Here is a 23,494-nt window from a genome sequence, read left to right as displayed (position 1 = left end):
TGCCAGTCCTGTCACAGAGTGGAATATATTGCCCATACCCGGCACAATCCAAGCCCTCCCGAGGTAACCTCACATCAGTTGACACTTCCTCTTCACTTTGGTTAATTTTCTCTGGAGATGAAATGGAAAAGAATGTCGGCTCAAACGTAGATGAGTGGAATCGAAGGTTGAGTTCTGGGTATGAGTTTGTCAGGATCCTGGGAATACATGAACATCTACTTTGATGAGCATACCCAGTACAACTTCAAGAGGAGATCTACTCTTGTTCCCCAGCATGCTCAGTGCAAACTCCCATTTCCAAATGGATATGCTGAAGGCGTAGAGCACTATAACTTGTGCACTTTTATATCCATAGTGGGATAAACCCCTCTGGATGTAGCAGAGCTGGTGAAAGCTTGTCAGAGAGGGGGAGCACACTGCAAAGTACAGCCAGTCTGGCATAATACAGTAGACTGGCCAGCATAGGTCAGACCTGTCATTTTTCTAGAGTCTCCGACATTTTATCCTCTATCTCCTGATGTCAAGGTATTGTACAACAATCTCCTGTAGGGACGGGTGACAGGAGGTCATATGTTCTCTTGCCTGTAGTGAGGATGTACAGAGTGGGACAGCAGACACTGCTCTATATATCCCCTCTCAGGGGCAAACGCAGGATTTGCAGAGGGGGGTTTCCACACCACGCCACCAGTGGGCGTGACCAGCATGTGTGGGGGCGTGGCTATAATTTTAGAGAGTGCTTGGCTGCTCTCCAACTCTTCCTATCCCCATAATATACATGGACAATGCTGCGTGCACTACTGTTAGGTGCACGCAGCTCTCCCTTTTCGAGTAGAGCCGTGTGAAGCGGTGGCAGGGTCCAGCCACCTCAGTTATACAGTGCCCCAGGCTTGGAGGGGGGTTTCCAAACACTAGGAAATCCCCCCTCGGTTTGCCTATGCCTCTACTAATTATACTAAATTAGCATCAGTATTAGGAAGCTGTCGTAACCCCCAGGCTGGTCCTATACTGGGCTGCCTCTAGCCAGGTCAGTGGGCGAACTGCAATTTGTTTTTCTCTTTAAAATGTTCATAATAAGTTACTGGGCTGAGTTATGAATTTGCCCCTGTCCACCTCCTATCACACTCACGCTTCTTGGTCTTGGGACGGCTGAGGTATATCCAACCCCTGGCCTTAGTCAAAGATCTTAAAATCCCATAACTATGTTCACACTCTGATTGCTTGGCATATTATACTTCCAACCAATCAGAAAAGTTGAAACAGGTGGGAACAGCATACCCAAGTTATACCCAAGTTGTTCTGGTTATCAGTAAAAAAAAATTAAAGGACTCTTTTAAAAATGATGAAACCACCTTTAGTAGATAAGGACAAACAAGTTAGATACTTCATCTGGCCTTTTTCTACCATATGAGAGAAACTAAACGTTCATAAAAGTATAGATAAGCAATGTTGCTCTGAATTTCCTTCATTTTGTGCCTGCATACCTCTTGATTATTACTGGATATTATTCTACTTCTCTTGTTTTATTCATTTTGAATTGTATTCATCATCATCATTTATTTATATAGAGCCACTAATTCTGCAGCGCTGTACAGAGAACACACTCACATCAGTCCCTGCCCCATTGGAGCTCACAGTCTAAATTCCCTAACATACACACACACTAGGGTCAATTTTGATAGCAGCCAATTAACCTACCAGTGTGTTTTTGGAGTGGGGGAGGAAATCCACGGAAACACGGGGAAAACATACAAACTCCCCACAGATAAGGCCATGGTCAGGAATTGAACTCATGACCACAGTGCTGTGAGGCAGAAGTGATATCCACTAAGCCACCGTGCTGCCCTATGTAACTTTTTTCGGCACCCGTTAACCCCCGCCTTTCCTGAAAATGGGCTTGGCTAGAAAGGCATTACCTGATGACTTACATAAACAGACTTAGTAAGTATTTATAGCTTTCTATGTTATTTAATTGGGCCTGTTATATGTGCATTTGTAATAATATATCTGTGTAAATATATATACAGTGATCTAAGTGGAAATGTAGAAGTGATGGTATGGGAAATGTAAGTGAATGGAATTTTATAGTGTCACAATAGAGGCAGTGGGAGAAGTGGCGGTATGGTATACCACCATATGCAACCCCTTCCACTGCCATTCCGCCATTGCTCCCAGATGCAGGTGCTAATGGAAGTAGGCATTGGGTTATTGTATGTTTTTACTGGTGTGAAAAAACACTAGTACAAGCTTTATAGGCAGTAAAACACACTTATGTAGTAAAAAATAATAATATTATAATAAAATTATTGATGCTATAGCAAATAATAGCTTTGGTTTTTCCAATCAATTTTGCTGGTGGGTCCACAGACCACGTAATATGGAAGAATAAAGTTTGTAAACAGGACATATTCCAAAAGCGCATTTGCACAACTAAGCCAAGATATTTAATCTGTACTATGAATTCCAAAGCTCCACGGACGCCAGGCATGCTGTAATTTGTAGAACACTTTGAAAGTATGCCATGAGGAAGTTTTTTTCCAAAAGTTACATTCTGCTCTTCTGCATAAAAATAGGGGCAGATTAACATTAACCCCGTCTGTGCTGGTGCTGACCGCGCTCTGCGGCAGTAGTCGAGAAGAACGTAACAGGGTTCCCACCAATTAGAAACTCTCGCCACACTGCCTTCTCCATCCCTGATGGCAACATGCGGCTGTAGTGCCAGTCTTTTGAATTTAAAGGCACACTAACCCTTTCTGTTGTATTTACCTAGGGGAAATATCAAAGGGGTGAAAGTATAATTGATTTGATTTATTATTTTTCCCCTCTCCCATTATCTCTTCCCATAGCCCACCTGTCTCTCTTACTACTCCTGTTTGTATGTATGTCCCAAAACAACAACTTGATGGGTTTGAAAAAGTGGAGATGTTGCCTATAGCAACCAATCAGGTTCTAGCTGTCATTTTGTAGAATGTACTATATAAATGATATCTAGAATCTGATTGGTTGCTATAGGCAACATCTCCACTTTTTTAAACCCGCAGCTTAGTAAATATACCCCTTAGTCCCTTCTAACCTGTACAGTGGTTATTATGGTTATATGCCGGGCTTTCCATGATAAGATGGTGGAATGTGCAGAGGTGCATTACATTTAGTTATACAAGATAATTAAAAAGACTAACACCAGATTTTTTATTTTCCCTTTGTATTTGTCTAGTGTAAATATTAAGGGAAGAATATTACAGGACTTTACCTACTTTCTGTGACAGTGTTACTGACTTTGCTTACAGAGCTCATCATTAAGTACAGTTCCTTTGTTTTGCTTTCTCTTCCAAGATACCATTTTTCTCTTACGGGACAATGGATCATGGGAATATAGAGCTTCCATTAGGATTTTGGCACTTTAAATATATTACATCTGTTTGTCTCTTATATCCCTATCCTGTAGGGACTTTGTAGAATGCCCACAGGACAAAGGTGCTTTTCTCTGGCACCGTGAATTTAATTTGTTTCTTATGTTTTTTACCGCTGCGGCAGTTTACTTGGCTGCAGACAACCTCGCTGGGCTGTCTGTGAACCGGGGCGGACAGAGGGGGCGCTGTTTTCGGCATCTCCTCCTGCAGCCCATGCTCCTGACATGGATACCTCCAGAGAAGACCCCTTCACTACCACCGTAGGCAGTGTAGGGGGCCCTGTGCTTCCACCAGCCTACAGGTGTAGCAGCGCCAGATCGTACATGGGAGCTTAGCACCTCCTCCTTGGCGGTCTTCAGTATACTGACTGAGGTGTGCAGACTACACTACAGCAGCTGCTGCTTCCTCCCATCCGGATGTCCAGCTGCAGGGAAGTAATCTAGAACTGAGGTGGGATTTCTGAGTGGGTTAATGTGATCATTACACTGTTATTACTGGATCTCTGTGTCTGTCATTACAGGTTCATTTCTTTCTTGATTGTGTGCTCTGTATCTCCCTGTTTTCACCTTCTTTATATGTCTGATAAAGGGAGTAGTTCTCCCCGTGTTTGCGTGGGTTTCCTCTGGGTGCTCCGGTTTCCTCCCACAGTTCAAAAACATACTGGTAGGTTAATTGACTGCTAACAAATTGCCCTTAGTCTCTCTCTCTTTGTGTCTGTGTATGTTAGGGGCAGCACGGTGGCTCAGTGGTTAGCACTTCTGCTATATAAATATATAATGATGATGTTGAAAGTTTGTCCATAGAGAGGCCTAGTTCTGAATTATTAATGTTGGACGGACAAATCTAGAAGGCATCTGAATATCTGGGGGGCATGGCTCTGGATGCTGGTCTAATTGGGGATAGAATTTTGTCTTCAGTGGTCTCAGCTTGCTAAGTTCTTTGGGTCTAACGAGGCAGATTCAGAGTCTAAAAAGACTTTGGAGTCATTGCCTCTTTCAGGTGATGTCTCATTCAGGCCGGAGCTGGATGAGATCATTATCCAGGTGATTGATGGGAAGAGTAGGCTCTCATTACCACTCATTTTGCGCTGCTGTAAAGGAAGGACTTCAGTGTCAAGAAGACAGACCTCTGCCCCTTGTGGAGAACAGCATAGAGAAAGCCATTGACCAAGGCCTCATGAACATGTGTCTGCATGACGGGAAGTCAGACCACGTGGCAGTGGAGGGAGCCTGTCTGCTTCTTTACCACGATCATTGGTTCAGTTCCACTTCAAATTCCTGGGTGAGGAGCACTATGGATCGCGGATAAATCATCAATCTCCTCGAGATCCCACCCAGTTGTTCACTACCGCCCTTCCATTGGACCAGGTAAAACGCCAGGCTCTGCGGGAAGCTATTCATACTTTCTCAATCTATCAGCCTAAGGAGGTTCCTAAGATTCTTTTAAATCAGGACATCGTGATTCCGAATTATCTTCTTCCTCCGAAGAATCATTCTTCAGAGGAAGAGGGATCTCTTCATTCGCTCATTGAATGTTGTTAGGCTATGAAAATCTATATAAAAAGTACACTAGAGGGTAGGAAAACTGATGATCGTATGCTTCTCTATGATGCTTTTAAAAAAGGTTGGCCTGCACCTAAACAGACAATATTATTATTATAATCGTTGATTTGTAAGGCGCCACAGTGCTCCGCAGCGCCGTACAGTAGGGAAAACAGTACATACATAAAACAGGGACATACAAGTTAGACAAAATAAATGCAGACATGAAAACAAAGGGTATGAAGGACCCTGCTCATTAGAGAGCTTACATTCTAAGTGGAAGAGGGCACAGCTGAAACAAGAGGAGCGAGTGTGGCTCAGAGTGGAGATTGGGACAGTTGTGAGGGAGCATTAGTGTGAATAGTGTTATCGGGGATAAGATCACCTCTAATGCATGGGAATAATTTTATGTTAATTTTGTTATTTTATTATTTATTTTCCTTTTAATTATTTTTGTAGTTTATTTGGTGTGTGCCAACAAGACTGCCACCATTACTTCTGTGGGGACAAACTACTAATTTAGGACATATTGACTCATAAAATAAGTAAATATCGCCTTGCTGACTTTAAGCAGAAGTAATTTTCATTGTGATGCCTCATTTGTACCAATATAAAATCTCTTATCTTTGCCCAAACACCACATCATAGGAGAATGTGTCAGTTTCTATTTAACGTTGAAGCTTAACAACCTGTTCTGTGATCTTAATACTTCTCTCTCCTTACCACGTTCCCTAACCTTAATTCACCTCTCCAATACCTGCGGTAATTGGCACATTCCCATCTTGCTTTAAACAGAAGATAATCTAAGCAACCTTTTCCAGACCACCCAAAAGAAGATTTAATGTACACACTAATAATGATTAGAAACAAGTATATTACTGATCCTTACTAGGTAAAGACCTGGTAATTCTTGACCGAGATACCAGAAGAGACTAACGTGTTTAGCGAGGAATAAAATGCTCTTGTGTGGTGGTGAAAACAGATTCTTTAAGCGCATTGCTCATTCATTACTAATGGTTTAATGTCAACAGAAAAAGACATTAATGGGAGTTACAGGGCAATAGATATGGTAAATGTCAGTTTTGTTACGTTTTCTCAGTAATCTGTGTTTATTTTGGGATTCCTGTTCACACTCCAGCTATGAGTGTGCTACGGATGTTTTCTATTAACATTACAAAATTCTCAGAAAATTCTATGCTGAAAGTTTCTGCCTATAAACCTGCAGAGATTTATTCATACAGAACAACGCTTGACTCTCTTATCATCAAGAGACAGGTGCAGAATGAAAGACAGACGTTCTAAACTGATCTATTACATTCTATTTCTCTTTTTTTTTGCTTTTTGCAATTGGAAGTCCATTAATTTCTTTCGTTGTAGTTTTTACATGGAACCACAAAGCCATACACCACAATAGTAAAGTCCAATTAATCAAAATTGTCTTTGAGGGTCTCTTAATGAACTCCAGGCAGCCCCACATAAATATATGCTCTAACCTGCTGTTTGGGTGCCCTGCTGTTTGTGCGATAGTCTCAGCATTAATTCTTTTTTAATTTAATTTTACTATGAATGCTGCTAGAATAAGCAGCGCCGTGAACGAACACTGACTGAATAATGTCACCATGGGGTATATTTACTAAACTACAGGTTTGAAAAAGTGGAGATGTTGCCTATAGCAACCAATCAGATTCTAGCTGTCATTTTGTAGAGTGCACTTAAATAAATGATATCTAGAATCTGATTGGTTGCAATAGGCAACATCTCCACTTTTTCAAACCCGCAGTTTAATAAATCTAGCCCCAAGAGACTTATTGGAGAACCCGAGGAACAATTATGAAAACTAGATCTCAGCAGAAATGTATAAAAGTTTTCAGAAAAGTGACTATTAGGAAATGTTGTACGGCGCATTTTCCAGTATTTTGTTATCTGTGTGACTCTCTTGAGCCTCAAAAATGTTGTACATATTTTACATTTTATAATATATATTTAGTATTTTACACTTGTATTATTGTTATTATTAGTTTTTTTTAAATTAACCCCCCCCCCAATATCCTGTGCCAGTCCTACACAATGTTATTACAGTCAGGGCTGGCAGAACAAGGTAAAGATGGTGGGTGCTGTGCCTACCTGGGCGCTCTGTCACCTCATCTGCACTGGTGCGGGCAACAGGCTCCTTTATGTGCTAAGTCCCCGCTCTGAACAAGCACAGGGGGATCGGGGCACGGCCCGTGCGCAGTGAACTCCTGCTTCCAACTCCCTGCAGGAAGTAGCTGGAGATCCCAGCACCGGCCCTGATTACAGTCATTATTCAATAACCTCAAAAGTGTTGCACAGTGTGTACATTCTATATAAACGTGTACATGTTAATGACTTTGCCCATCTTTTCTTAAAATGTGTTTTAACATTGCATTCCAAGGAACACGACCATGCGGTAAATTTATCAAGCTGCAGGTTTGAAAAGTGGAGATGTTGCCTAGAGCAACCAATCTTATTCTAGTTATCATTTATTTAGTACATTCTACAAAATGACAGCTAGAATCTGATTGGTTGCTATAGGCAACATCTCCACTTTTTCAAACCCGCACCTTGATAAATTTACCCCCATGTTTATGTGACAGAAAATAAAAAAAGGGAGAACAAGTCACAAGGGAAGGAAAAAACGATGAATATTGCATCTTGTTCATGATACCAGTTTATTGGCACAGGGGCTATCATTAATGTCCGTCTCTGTTCTCTTGTTTCCAACAAATGATAATTTAGATCACAAGTTATACCTCTAGCTTAAAGCAAATGACCAGCACTCAATGCATCATTTAACCACTGAATTGCAGCTGACTGATTACGTGTAAGCTTATGAATGTTATGGTGAAATTCGCCTTCATGCCTACTTCCTTGTGCCACAATAACCTCTGGAAATTGGCAGACTGATGTTTCTATAAAGTTTGGGGATTGAAAAAAAAAGGAGACTGTGCTGATTTGTTTAACATCCAGTTAATGAAATGGATTTGACAGATCGTTTTACATATCAGTAGAATTATGAGGAGACGCCCGCTGTGTTTTATCAACTCCGAAGTAACCTACCTCGTCGAAGCCGCAATGACGGTGGTCCCTGTCGCGATTTTCACTTTATGGAAATCTACAGCGGCTAAAATAAAAGGATACAGTACAAAAATGTCATTGTCATAATCCAGGGGCAAACGCAGGATTTGCAGAGGGGGGTTTCCACACCACGCCGCTAATGGGTGTGACCAGCATGCATGGGGGCTATAATTTTAGACAGTGCTTGGCTGCTCTCCAACTCTTCCTATCCCCATAATATACATGGGCAATGCTGCGTGCACTACTGATAGGTGCACACAGCTCTCACTTTTCAAGCAGAGCCGTGTGATGCGGGGGCAGGGTCCAGCCACCTGAATTAGACAGTGCCCCAGGCTTGGCGGGGGGTTTCCAGGCACTAGGAAACCCCTCTTCGGTTTGCCTATGTAATCTTTATCTTACAATACAAATGCATATTCTGCCAATTCTTATCTATTGAGAAGTACTACTGTGCTTGTACAATATCATATAATAATTGTGCATAAAGGTCTTCTATTGTATTATTGGCCCTATTTATGAAAGAATGTAATGAAATGGGGAGATCACCAGTGAGGTATTAAACCTCCAACCTCAATGGCAAACAATTAAAATAATATTGAACAAGTATTATCCTATATTTATATTGCACCAATTTTTTATAGGAAACATTCGACAGTTAGCAAGTTAATTATAATCATGATATACAAACTTAAACTGCGGATAAATTCTAGATTAGGGACGTCATCAGTGAATAGTTACAAGGGACCACTATACAGATAACATAATATATTTTAAAAGTATACACTTTATGCCATAATACACAATAATCTATAGTCCAAAACGATCTGGGTACACATTGTGTAATATATCACTTTAGCTTTTTTCATAAATGCTTATGGGGCAACAACCATAGTCTATAGAAGGCTTTGGCCACCTGTCAGGGCATTCTAGGTCTTGTAGTTCAATTACTGGAGTGCCACAGATTGCCTACATCTGGTCTAGAGCATAGCTGATGTACTGGTTTAATCAGTGCCTGTTTGGAACAGAAGCATTAAACACAGACCCTATGGGCCTTATTCATTAAGGAAAGTAATGCAAAAAAAATATGAGTAACTTTGCACCTTGGCAAAACCATGCTGCATTGGAGGGGGGGGGAGGGGTAAATCTAAAATGTGGGGACAGATTTATAGTTGGGGTAGGACATGTCCTAGATCAACTTTAAATTTCAGTGTATAAATATCAAGCATTTGTGTGCTACATGAAAAAACTGCCAGGATTTATCTTATGTGCAAAATAAAACCTAATTTGCACCCCTTGCATTGTAACATGGTTTTGTCTAGGAGAAAACGTACTCATTTTTTTTTTCTGTGCCTTACCTTCCTGAATGAATCAGGCCCTACGAGTCTATAGGAAAGAATCTCCTTTTTTACTTGCTGAAAACCATGGGGCAATTTCAAGGCTTGTAATTACAATTCTATTTCTGTCCAACAGAAAGCACCATTATCCATTAGTACATAGTATATAGTGTCTGTATTCACTGCATGCAACTCTGGATGCTTTAATCAATCCGGGATTTAGCTCCAAATGTTCTAGATATCTATATATATTTACATTACAAGTAGGTAACACATACCCTGGTTAGAGGTGTCTCTGAGTGCTCTTCAGATAAACGTCCGTTCCCAGCCTGGAACTGCAATCACCTCCCAGCCTCTCTGCTTAAACTGCCTGCACATCCCACAACTTGAAGACTACATTAGCATATGGTACATGGAGAATGGGCCAAGCAGATTACCCGGGCGTACCTTCCAATGTTTTCTTTGATAAATGGCTGTGTTTAGATTTGATTTGTACTTTGCATTCCAGGGAAACACTCCCTTTAAGAGCTGGGAAAGTTTTCCAATCTCTGACATGCCTGTCTGACAAATTACTTTGGGAGCTTAATTATTACTAGAGGCTGCGTTATACATAGAGGATTACATTCTGCCCTGTCTGTGCCAGTTTTGTCACACACTATTTGTGCTATATTACATACATTGCTGGAACACTGAAATGTTAGAAACTGTGGTAAATTCTGTTCTAAACTAAAATATCAACAATATTTTCCGACAATAAATCCTCAGTCCCTAAAAAAATGTTTTTTGCTGTAATATGACCTATTATGTTGTGTTGTATTCACACGTTTGTCTCTATACTGTGCATTGCTATTTATTTTCTTAATAAAAGAATGGAACATGTAAAACTGGGATTGCAATAAACGACTACACCAGATTTAAAATAAAATAGTAATTGTTCGTAATAACCAGAAATGGTGATAAAATGGCCAGCGAATATCATCAAATTCACTTACTTTTGTTTTTTGTACTGTGCAGTGAAGAAAACACTGCTTATAAATAGTAGCATCATGCTGGTTAATGTCTGGCATTAGGAAAATACCAGTGACACTGCCATCATTTCACCTGTGGTGGTAACTAACCCGTGCACTTGTGGTCAGGTTTGGGGTTCAATGGAGGGCACCACATTAGCGCCTTATGTTCTCTGGCAGTGGATATGTGTACATATAGCAGGTTGCATTCAAAAGACGTCAAAGTGAATATGGATTCTACCCTTACTGACACTTTTCATTAGCTTCTCTTTATAATATTCACTTTCTCTGATTTCTACCCGTGTACTTATAATTTAGCTATTCTATAACTCACGAAGATAAGGGAACATTGGGGTTTTATTTTCAGTTTAAGATTTCAAATTCATGTGCAGAATTATGTGTTTCTCTATATTATCATTTAGGGTAGTGGCCTAGTGGTTAGCACTACTGCCTCACAGCACTGGGGTCATGAGTTTGATTCCCAATCATGGCCTTATCTGTGTGGAGTTTGTATGTTCTCCCTGTGTTTGCGTGGGTTTCCTCCCACACTCCCAAAAAAAAACCCAAAACATATTAGTAGGTTAATAGGCTTCTATCAAAATTGACCCTAGTCTCTCCCTCTCTGTCTCCCTCTGTGTCTGTGTGTGAGTGTGTGTCTATATTAGGGAATTTAGACTGTAAGCTCCAATGGGGCAGGGACTGATGTGAGTTCTCAGTACAGCGCTGTGGAATTAGTGGCGCTATATAAATAAATGATGATGATGATCATCATCATCGACATTTATTTATATAGCACCAGCAGATTCCGTAGCACTTTACAATTGTGAACAAACAGTAATAGAACAATACTGGGTAATATATACAGAGAGGTAAGAGGGCCCTGCTCACAAGCTTACAATCTATGGGACAATGTTTGATACACAAGGGCACGTGCTACATCATATTGAACATTTGTCCAGCTAGATTGCAAAGGTTACAAAGTATTTAGTGGGCTGTATGCTTATGACTGCTATGTCACCAATTATCCAATCAGGGAAGGAGGAGGAAAGTATAGCCTCCACTTTTTAATTTCTCTGCATGGGCTCCAGCGGCTAAGGAGTTGTAACCGTTAAGGGACATGTGAAGAGACTGATCACCATGTAAGAATATTTGCTGGAATTTGGGGAGATCTGACGGAATGTGTATAGGTCTGTTGACATGTGAGGTCTGTTGGCATGTGAGGAGGCCTGATGGCATGTAAGAGGCATGTGAGGAGGTCTGATGGCAGGTGGTAATGCTGATGGGCATGTAAGGGGCATATGGGTAGATCTGATGGCATGTGAGGAGATCTAGTGGTTATGTAAGGGGCATGTGGGTAGATCTGATGGCATGTGTATGTAAGGGGCATGTACAGAGGTCTAAAGGGCATGTTGGCCATTTCTAACTGTTTATTTCCCCACTTCAACAGTTCTCTCCACAGCGATTGTGGATGCAGCGATTGTGGATGAAGCGTGAGCTACTGTGAAGAGACTAAGTACCCTTTGAACCCTCCATCGTTGAACACAAGAGTTGTACTGATTCTTTTTTGCAAGATATTGTAAATGATGTTATATTTTCAATATATGTGTGTACGGTATGTATGTGTATGTTTATACTGTGTATGTGTATAACCACACATATAAAAGGTAAAGTTGATTCTTTGCTGTATCTATAGATATTTGTTGGCTCTTCATCTCTGCCACCCCTGATCTGATAGATCATTTTATTTACTAAGCTTATTCTAAATCTAGCAGAGCCCCGGGAACAACAGCAGCATGGAACAGACTCTGTAACATAGAACCGGAAAATCAGTTCTGTGGAATGGCTTCATGAATCAGTGGTGGAGTCTGGATGTGTAGGACTTGGTCTGGTCAGCTCTGGGGCCTAGACAAAAATTGGTAACTGTGAGACTGGTGAAAAATCTGATGATTGACATCTGCCAGTGTGAGCAGTCTTCTGCTGATCACACATACTGTGCACCATGCAGGGAGGGCTGCCAAACTTTTGCGCGAGGGGCCTATTTTAAATGAAAAAAAAAATGCAGGTGGCCCAGTGACCCAGCCAAAAGTAGCCTACTATGGGACCAACCCGGGTAGGGGGGGAGATGCCCCCCTGCCCCTCAGCCCAGCCGGCCCCTTTCACTATGTGATCTGGTGATCTGGACGTTTGTGCCAAGTGGTCACCCATGTGGTGGCCACATATGTGGATAGCCAAATTGGACAGATCCAACTGTTCAGCATTAGTGTATTCGGCTAATGACTGAACAAATTGAGATAGTGGACAGCTGCATTTGTAGCTGAGAGCTTTTGAACTCCAGACATATTTTAATTGTCTTCTGTCATCTTTGGCCGTTGGTTTGTGATTATCAAACCCACAGTAATTTCAGCCCTATGTGGTCAATTTTGGCCAAATTGGCTGCCAATATCGCCATCTGTGAGGCCACTTCCGGTTTATTTCTCTGGGAACACTGAGTAAACATCTGGCGGTAGATTTACTAAACTGCGGGTTTGAAAAGGTGGAGATGTTGCCTATAGCAACCAATCAGATTCTAGCTGTCATTTTGTAGCATGTACTAAATAAATGGTAGCTGGAATCTGATTGGTTGCTATAGGCAACATCTCCACTTTTTCAAACCCGCAGTTTAGTAAATATACCCCCTGGTGTAAAGTGAGCGCTTTTGGAAATGTTGCCACACATTTTGTGCATCAAATAGTGAACATTTTGTTAAGCTACAGGTGGCTAATTTTCACTAAGAACCATTGTACAAATTGTTAGAAAAATCCATGTAAACTGAATACTTACTCTAGGCCTACTTGTCGTTCAAGTATTAATTCAACGACAAGAGAAAAGTATTGCTGGTGATTTTACTCATTTCATAGTGATATCATTTTTTGAGGCTTGCAAGAATATTTTTTCCTCCCCTTCCTAAACCTCCTGTTATGCTGCTTTGGATTTGCAGCTACATACTTTGGATGCAGAGGTTCCCCCTTCTGGCTGGCAGGCCAGAGGCTGCGGTCTGTGCATTATGTCTGGTGTGGAAGCTGCCAGTGTCAAGCAATAAGACCAGTCTGTGGGAAAATTCAGCAAGACAAAGAACTAATCCTGTCTAGTGGATTTTAATCTTTCTAAACAAAAGAAAGCCAATTACAAATTTTCCTAACCCATTGACGGATTCAGTGGCGAAGGGGGGGCCTGTACTTCACCTATTTTATACTCAAGTGAAAGCCACATTTAGAAGCAGGAGAAATCTGTCAAGATGCAATTTAGTTCAACTTCTGAAATACATCAAATCATTTTGCAACAGAAAAGGGAGGTAGCATGCAAAATATAACATAAATATAAAAGTAACATGCAGAAATTTAACATTATTACAGCTAAAACTATCACTATAATAGATTTTGAATATTATTTTGCATTCTGGTGAATAGGGATATAAAATGGTACATAAACTGCGTCATGTGCCTTTTCCTGCGCCCCTGTCCTTATTGGCTAACTTCCGATCATGTGAGCTTGACTGGCTCATACAGCAAGATCTGCACACAATGGAAAAGTACATTTAATGCAGCACAGTTCATTCTGCAAAACGCCTATTAGATTGGCTCCCAATTTTTAAGCTCCCCCACCCTCTTCAAAATATGCAACTGGGTCGTTCCCGTCTGTCACCTGAAAAGAACAGATATTTCAGAATAATTTATGTCTCTATTGTGCAGAAGAGGGTCATTTTCTTGCATCATGTCCAAAGTGCTAGGGAAACATGTAGTTGGTGTAAGAGAGGCCAAACTAGGTTCTGCTCATCACCCTCCCTCTGTATCGGTAACTGTTCTATACCGGTTAGCATGATTTGTCCTGCTGGCACCAAGAATCTTTCAGCTCTTCTATACTCTGGTGCGCTTTGATATCTAAATGATCTTGCCCATTGTTCCCTTGGAGAAACCAGTCTTTTTAACTGCCATTGATGGTATTCGAATTCCTTGTGACACGATCCAGTATCGCACAGTCTTCTTTAAACTCATAGCGGGTGCCTTGCACGAACAGAAAAATTAATTTCTTGTTATTCCCCGAACTTCTAGTTCCATCATTTTGGGTTTCCCTGCTTACAGTTACACTCTCCATATGCTGATTGGGTCAATACGCAACTTCTTGCATGGGGTTCTTCATGCCATTGTCATTGTGTCAGTAAGATGACACCTCCTTGAGAAAAATGTTCCTTAGCTACTACAGAAATCTACAGTATATCACCTCAATAGTTAGATTTCTGAGATGTTTTTAATAAGCAGTTGACTGAGGTTCTACCATCCCATCCAGCATGGGATTATCCCATCTATCTTCTGCCTAGTAAGACTTCCCCTCACAGCCGTATGGATCTACTTTCCCTTCCAGAGACTCGGGCCATGTCCAATTATATTATAGGACATCTGCACTGTGGGTTTATTAGACCTTCCATCTCTCTGGTGGGAGCAAAATTATTTTTTGTAAAAAAGAAACACGGTACCCTTCGGCCATACATTGATTATAAGGGGCTTTGCTCAGTTACTATCAAAAATCGCTATCCACTTCCTTTGATTAGTGAGCTGTTCCATCGCAACGAAGGAGCTTCGATCTTCACTAAGTTAGACCTGAGATGAGCATATAACCTAGCTTCATCTACTATTACACCTTCTGTGGGTAAAACCTTGGTTTCTCCTAGACTTCAAAGAAAGCTTCTTCATTAGGCTCATTCATTTTGTTTCTCCAGACACCATTAAGACCATGGCTCTTAATTCTAGAGATTATTAGTGGCAATCCCTTCGGTAACAAGTGAAAGAATTAATTGCAGCACGTTCAATCTGTGCTCAAAACAAAGTTCCTTGACTGGCTCCTATGGGTCCCCTACATCCACTGCCCAATCCAACAAGACCTTGGACCCACATAACTATGGAGTTTATCACTGATCTTCCTCTGACCAAGAAATGTAATACCATTTGGGTGACGGTAGATCGTTACATGACAATGTTTTTTTTTCCATTAACCTGATTACCTTCAGCCTTCATCCTGGCTGCTATATTCATTAAAGAGATTTTCAATTCATGGATGTCCTTATGAAATTGTGTCAGATCACGAGGTGCAATTTCTCTCCAAATTCCGGAGATCATTTTGAAAGCTTTTGAATGTTCATCTCAATTGTTTCAGCTTATAATCAGACAGAATGTTTCAATCAAGACTTATCTTAGAATGTATACCTCTGCCAATCAAAACAATTGGATGCAACTCCTTTCATGTGGAGAATTTGCACACAACAATCATTTTCATGAGACCTCTTCTTTCACCACTTTTTACATGGTATACGGCCTCCATCCTTAGTTACTCAAGTTTTTCTCACTCCCCAAGATATCTGCAGTTAACTTCTTGAGTTGAAGATTCTCCAAAATCTGGTCTGATGTCATGATAAATTTGAAAAAAAATCACCTGGTCATTACAATTTGTTTTCAGATAAGAAACACAAAGAGCTGTTACTTTATTAAAATTTGGAAACAGAGTGTGGTTATCTACTAGAAATTTACCTCTAAAAGTGCTTTGTATCAAACCCGCACCCAGGTACATCAGACCATTTAAGATTCTTCAAGTCATCCATCCTCTCTTCACATTCCCAATACCTGTCAAATCAAGACAGATCATAGTAACGAGTTTGCGATTCAGCAAATCCAGTATTCCAAGATTTCTTGTGGGAACATTAAGTTTCTAGTGGATTGGAAGTGGTTTGATCCAGAAGAACTTACTTGGACTGATGCTGCAGATTTTCAAGCTCCCATTCTTCTGAAGAAGTTTCATGGGAGATTCCCCAAAAAACGCTTTATGGGGTATTTTGGCGTTTTCAAACATTACACTTTTAATCCCCCCAAAAAAATGTTTAGAGCACATTATGGGTCTCATGTAGAATTGGATATATTATTTTTTGCATTAAATACTAATTTCCATACTGTACATGCCCATAAAAAATGCTTATGCATGTATCCGTATGCAGACTCAATTGCATCTAACACTTACTACTCCTTACACTTAAAGGGGAGGGGAGAAGGGCAAGTGTGGGGCAAGTAGAGTAAGGGCATTTTAACGTATTTGTGGCAAATTAAAGGAAGAATTCTCCGATACCCCTGGCACAAGATCCATGCTGATATTGATGATCATCAGCATGGACCTTGCTAGTGTTAAAAAATAAATAAATAATTTAAAATAATAAACCACAACCCTCACCCAAAAATGTGATAACCAAAAATCCTTTGTATTTCAGTAGTGTTTTATGAACCAAGCTATCTAGCACATTAATTTGTAAAGAACACAAAGGCAGGACGTTGTTAACTGGAATTTAGTATTGCAAAAAAGCCACAATGCTTAATGTATAAAAAGAAAGATAACAAAATAACACACAGTAATATAAAGTTATGCCAGCAAGTTTCTTTAAAATGAAAAAAAATTGCAAACAATTTAAAATTTCACATAATTTCTGGATTTTGTCTTTTTTTGTAATGGGGCAAGCAGAAATATGTGACAAATCCTCAATAGCACTTTGATCCCCAGGATAAATCAAATCTCTCATATCATGCTCTTATTTTTAAACATATTTCTTTCCCTCGTCCACCACCCTCCTTGTAACTTCACTTGAACAGGTGTGTGGAAAGGTTGATTGAGTTTATGACCCCTGGGGTCTCTTTTTGTCTGAAACTTTTTAGAACTTAAATATCTTTTCTTTAGAGCATCATAGAAACATAATTTTGCCTTCAATGAACAGAGCAAAAATGTACACAACAGTGTATACCAAACATGAATATGACAGATTAATCATACTTGCAAACATTTAATATTTTTCTTCTGGGAGCTGCCAGTAGGAGGTGGGCGTGTAGGGGGCGGGGCCCCGAAAAGCGCGTCATTTTAGTCCCGCCCCGTGATGTAATGACGCAAATCGCCGAATTCTGCCCACTTCACTAGGAAGTGGGCAGATCAGGGAGATTGCCACACTCTCCCGGGAGTCCGGGAGACTCCCACGAAATGCAGGAGTCTCCCGGACGTTCCGGGAGAGTTGGCAAGTATGAGATTAATCATCTGAGACAATACTTCATTTCTATAGTTTTGCTATTAAGTTCATTTCTAAAATCAACTATATCATAAGCCATTTTGCAATGTGTATAAATACACACAGAGCCTGCTGTCAGTATGAATTATGACCAAGGGCTAGATTTACTAAACGGCGGGTTTGAAAAAAGTGGAGATGTTGCCTATAGCAACCAGTCAGATTATAAATTTCATTTTGTAGAATGTACTAAATAAATGACAGCTAGAAATAGTTAAAATATAAATTTCTGAATTTTTTTGTCGCACTACTGGTTCCAGCAAGCTTTGGTAGCCATACACTGCTTGGGAAGGATGCACACATAAAGATTTCTGTTTGTGATATTTGGAATAGAGTTCCATTTCCTGCTGATTTATGATGTTCTAGACCAGCCGTGAACAGAGAAGACGTAAACATGCCCTCGGCTGCTGAGTTCTCAGATCACTCCACACTCTGGTCTAACTTGGCTCCCACTCAAGCATTATCTTATATCCCTTTGTAGGAGTACAGTACAGTAATTTCTAGTAGCTGAATGCACCACTAAACAATAAATTATTATACGAAATAGATAACTAGAAAGAGAATTTTCATTTCCTAGCAAGATAATAAATCAGCATAATAAACTTGTTACACGGAAATGCCGTACATAAATATACGGTACGTGTCACCAGATCCTATGTTATATACAAGACGTTTGTTTTTCAGTCAAAGTGACATTATGATAAAACATTACATTCTATAGATATACACTTGGTAGAACTCTTGCAGATTAACCAATCAGGATTAATTACAATTTTCTTTGGTACAGCAGTGTAAATATTCAGATATTTTATTTTACATCAGCGGATTAATATCATAGTTGCCTACTCTCTTGGAATGTTCGGGAGACTCTCGAATTTCTGGGAGTCCTCTCGGACTCCTGGGAGAGCAGGGCAACCTCCCGGTTCCCGGTCACTGCATTAGTTAATTGGCGGGAACGGGGCCTAGTGACGCAATTTGCGTGCCATAGTGGCCCCGCTCCCACTGTAATTGGCCATAATATGTTATGCACGTCTAGCGGGCAATTTGCCGGGCCCTGCCCCCAAATGCCCACCTGCCCCCCGGACCTCCCAGAGAAGAATATGCCAAAGTTGGCAAGTATGATCAATATAGCAGCTCTCCCTTGGTTAGTACATGGAACTATGTAAAATATAGAAGTATGTACAGTCAAGTCCAAAAATATTGGGACATCGACACAATTCTCATATTTTGGGCTCTATACACCACCACAATGGATTTGAAATGAAACAAACAAGATGTGCTTTAACTGCAGACTTTCAGTTTTAATTTGAGGGTATTTACATCCAAATCAGGTGAACGGTGTAGGAATTACAACGGTTTCTATATGTGCATCCCACTTTTTAAGGGACCAAAAGTAATGGGACAATCGACTGAAAACCTATTTGATGGACATGTGTGGGCCATTCCCTCCTTATTTCAATGGGACAATCGACTCAAAACCATTGTCTCTCCAAGGTTTGTAATGGGAACTTTACAATGGGAACTCCCCTGAATCTAAACCAATTCTGGATCCAACCAGCATTCTAGCGTTATCCAGTACTTCTCCCCCGACCACCTGGTTATTCCTTCCTAGATCCCACATTCTGTCCTAAGGTGCTTCGTTGGGCCATTGGCTCCAGACTAGGCGGACATGTGGGAGTTTAAAATAATCTCTTTGGTCTCTAGGTATTACTGATGGCCCACTCTTCTTCAAGATGTCCAACTATACATCCGTTTGTGCCCTGTTTAAGGTCCACCGGCAAGCTCCCTTAGGTCCCCTCTGGCTATAACCAATCCTTGACAAACCATGGTCCAGCATCTCCATTTATTTTTATCACAAATCTGCCTGATAATATAGGCTTAAACACTCTCTGGTTGATTGTAGACCACTTTTCCCAAATGGCTCACTTCCTACCACTCAAAGGACTACCTTCCACTCCAACCTTTGTCACCCTCTTTATTAATGAGATGTTTAGCCTTCATAGCTGTCCACGGGAAATCATTTTGGACCAGGCTATTCAGTTCATCTCTGGCTTTTGGAGGGCTTTTTGTAAAGAACTGTGATTAATCTCAACTTCTGCTCTGGATATCATCCTTAGACAAACGGGCAGACAGAAAGGATAACTCAAGACCTAGAGACCTTCCTGAGAATTTACGTTTCTGAGAACCAGGGTAACTGGAGTGATTTATTCACATGGGCGGAATTTGTCCATAATAGCCTTTGGCTCCACTCCCTTCATTGTTGTTGGTACTATCCTGTATTGCCCTACTGCTACTGTTTCAGGTGTGGAATCCCTGGTCCGAAATTTCTCTCTCATTTAATCCCAAACCAAGAAAAAATTGTTGGAGATGTCTCTTTGCTACAGAGAGACTGCCAATAAACAACGGAGACCAGTTTTGGCTTTGCAAGTAGGAGACAGGGTTTGGTTATCCACGAAGAATCTAAGGCTCCGGGTACACATCATGAAATTGGCTTCTCATTATATTGCACTGTGATGATTATGTAGTATATCTAATGACTTATTGTTATTTTCTTTTGAATTCATGTATGACAATGTATATTGTATGTAATCTTGTAATGTAATCACAATGTGTGCTTTATTAGCTGACATGAGTTTGAACTTATGCAAGTGTCATTAATCTGTTGAATATAGCCAGACCAGGGAGAGATAGGATCTTGGAGGAGTTTAAAGCCCCAAAGTTGTAAACCATCTAGCCAAGCAGAACGAGCAAAGGTGGGAAATCAGGTTCTGTGAACATTTCGATCTCAGGACATCTCTAGCTCACTTCGAAAGCCCAGTGACATTTGGGAGATCAATCTTTCCTTATTGAAAACTAAACTCCAAAGGTGGGGGGTAGAAGCTATGTGGAAAAGGTTTAAAATCTTCTGCCTTAGACAATTACATGTGTATTTTTATGAGGGGTCTATCAAGACTGAAATGTCCCATCCTCCTCATTTGTGTTCTCTCACACACCAAGTCTTAACTAAGTAAGTAGTGACTTTGGTTTTATTTCCTATTTTATTTTCTGAAACTTACTTGTGCAATATATTGTATGTCTTGTTATTAATTTTTGTAATTAAGCCTTGGAAACATTTTTCAGATTAAATAAATTTAATCTAGCGTGTTTTGTGTGATTCTTTGTGAGGCTCATGCTACATGTGTATGTTATTTAAGTGTGAAACATTAATAACTGGTTTTAGTGAACGTAAGGACACCATAATAAATCCTTTGTGGTGGCAAAAAGGTGTATTCATTACTAAGTGACTAAGGTGATGCCAGTCACGGGCAGCTGTTCAGATTGCTGTATCTGGGACAGGCTGGGCATTTGTGACATGCACGCTTCCGCATCTTACAGGCAATTAATTTGTTGACTTTCAAACACCAAAGTCTTGGCTGATTATGGATATTTAAGAGTGTGGTGGGGGGGGGGGGGGGTGCTGTTAGGTGCCGTTCACACTCACCTCCTCTGCCGCGGGGACGGACACCTTCTATTTCTGTGTGCCCATTGCCTAGCAACGGAACGCAACTTCCAAATCCTCTGCTGTTCTGTCGGCACATGTGCGTCCTGTTGCTAGGCGACTGGGAAGCAGCATTGACTCGTATCGTTAGCATGATTAGATTGCCTATATAAGGCAGGTCCTGGCATGAACAGACGTGTATACACACTGTACTTATGGCTTATTATTATCGCTGAGCATATTAATATGTTATTTCTGCTGAATTGTCTATGCTTACCACAATGGGTCTTGCTAGCAGTCAGAATGAGCGTTTTATTTTATATTTGCCAGCTGAACGGGCTCTGTATTGTATAGTAATAATTGATTAAGGTAGTGATTTGGGAAGATGCAGACAGTGATATATGGAGGATAATTGAGACCATGGAGTAAATGTATCAAGTTGCGATTTGAAATCGCCTCAAATTGCGAGATATCACAATTCGCCATATGTATTAACTAGCGATTTTAAGTCTCAAATAAGAAATCACTGTCAATCTCGAGCGATTTGCGGCGATTTTAAATCACCCGTGTTTAGCTGTAAAATCGCTATCACGATAGCTAGAATATGACTGGTTGCTATGGGCAACTTCTCCACTTTTCCTTTTCAGTGTTTGGCTATTCTATAGATCTGCAGAACATCGCCCTGCTCCAGCGTTACCTTTACACATATATTTTGCAACTCATCTCCGAAGCTGGATTTATGTGATGAACTAAGATGTGTGAAATCCATGTTTGTGATAGAGGTGAAGGTTTCGGGCATCTGTACATATCTGTTTTGTATCTGGCTTGGCAATGAAGTCAGATCAGTCACCTGACCCATCCCAATATGATCGTCAGCCCCGGTGGGTCAGTTTGAGCTTACTTCAACTGGCTCTGGGTAGTTTTGCACATTTAAAACTGACAAAAACTCGACAGAGCAAAACAGTCTTCTGGGTCATGACAGGCCTCTAACGTTCTTATCAAGATGAACTTCTAGTCTGAATCCTAAACTGTGTTTATTTAAATCTGCAATCCCACTAAGTACTCAAATAGCTAACAGAGGTATTTAAAAGGGTGCCAGAAATACTACATGCACTAGCAGCAGGAATGTGATAACACTTTAACTGCAATTTAATAATGATAATAATAAAATACATTAAGGGTCATTTAAAAATGTTCTGTGCAAATGCTCTTAGGTGGCGTCACGTGGCTTTGCACATATGCACCCTAATTTTATGTGAACATGTTTGTGGGTCTAGTTTTTATTATTATTATTATTATTATTAATTTTTATTTATAAGGCGCCACAAGGCGTCCGCAGCGCCGTACAGAGACAAACAAATTACAATACAATGGGAGACAGCACAGTACAGTAAACAGTAAGCACAGTAACTCAATAAGCTCAATGCACAGCTAGAGAGGGCGGGGAAGGGGGAGGGAAGATCCGCAACCGACGGGGCCCAAAAAGGAGGGAGCGGAAGACAGGGAGACCCCCAGGGAGGAGGAGGGAGCGAGATTGGACGTGGGGTGGAGGACCCTCAAGGAGGAGGGCTAAGTAGCTGGAGAGCAGAGTTAGAAGTGGTGGAAACAGGAGGAGAGATGGCCCTGCTCAGAGGAGCCTACAATCTAAGCGGAGGGGTGGACAGACAGAGAGACGCAGGGGAGAGAGGGAGAGTAGGGGGACGGAGGCAGAAGATAAGGTAGGAAGTTAAGTGGGAGACAGAAAGGCTTTAAGAAAAAGGTGGGTTTTTAGGGCCCGTTTGAAACTGGACAGATTAGGGGAAGTTCTGATGGAGGGAGGGAGCTAGTTTTGCACTTAAGTAGAAAACAGAGATTTCACTGGTATTATTTTATAAGCTGGTTGGGTTGGTATAGGAGCATTTAGTGAGATGTTCCCAATTTTATAGATAGGTGCACAGCATTATCCTCCCTGCAAAAGGACTTGCATTCTCTAGATGGTTAGAGGTACTGGAAACCCAACCTTGTCCCTATACTTTATTGGAATGCATTTTGCACATTCCAGCTGTACGTCTGCGGAAAAGTGCATTTGTATGTAGTTGTAAAACCCCTCTGGTGCCTGTGTTGTGTCGTGTGGGACTTACCCGCTGCCGCCCTCCACTACCACTCCGGCTATGGCGTGGGTATGGCATCCACAACCAGAATACTCAGGGATTTAATCACAGATGCAGTGCAGTGGCCACTAGTGGCGATGCAGTGTAAATGGACATAACAATTGGGCACCAGACCATCTCAGCTCAAAACAAAGGGCAACTTCATACCTGCTTACTCTCCCGGAATTTTCGAGAAAGGCTCCCAAATTTCAGGGAAACCTCCTGGACTCCCGGAAGAGTAGGCATCCTCCTGGATCGTTATGGGGGCTTATAATATAAGGATCTAACTTAGTTTGCATGTTTTATTATTTAGCTTCAAATGCATAAAGAAATGCTTAGAAAAGATTTGAATCAATTATAATAAGCTAAACAGATACACTTA

The 23,494-nt window shown here is 40.9% G+C and overlaps 1 protein-coding gene across 2 annotated transcripts in view; it reads right to left on the bottom strand.

The window, feature by feature from the left end:
* EPCIP (exosomal polycystin 1 interacting protein) overlaps positions 1 to 23,494 on the bottom strand; it is a 65,420-nt gene that overhangs the window by 10,071 nt on the left and 31,855 nt on the right. Inside the window, exons 1-2 of one of the 2 annotated variants that reach the window (XM_075198225.1) lie at positions 9,654 to 9,737; positions 8,027 to 8,090 (exon numbers count right to left, since the gene is read on the bottom strand). The gene's annotated coding sequence lies outside the window, so the exon portion shown is untranslated. Of the gene's footprint in view, positions 1 to 8,026; positions 8,091 to 9,653; positions 9,738 to 23,494 lie in introns of those variants that run through there. The other variant, XM_075198226.1, reaches the window with a different exon arrangement.

The sequence above is a fragment of the Mixophyes fleayi genome, chromosome 2 (genome assembly GCF_038048845.1).
Source record: "Mixophyes fleayi isolate aMixFle1 chromosome 2, aMixFle1.hap1, whole genome shotgun sequence".
In the NCBI taxonomy this organism is placed as follows: Eukaryota; Metazoa; Chordata; class Amphibia; order Anura; family Limnodynastidae; genus Mixophyes; species Mixophyes fleayi.
Note: the sequence above shows the minus strand (reverse complement) of the source record. Positions and strands in the feature narration are given on the sequence as shown.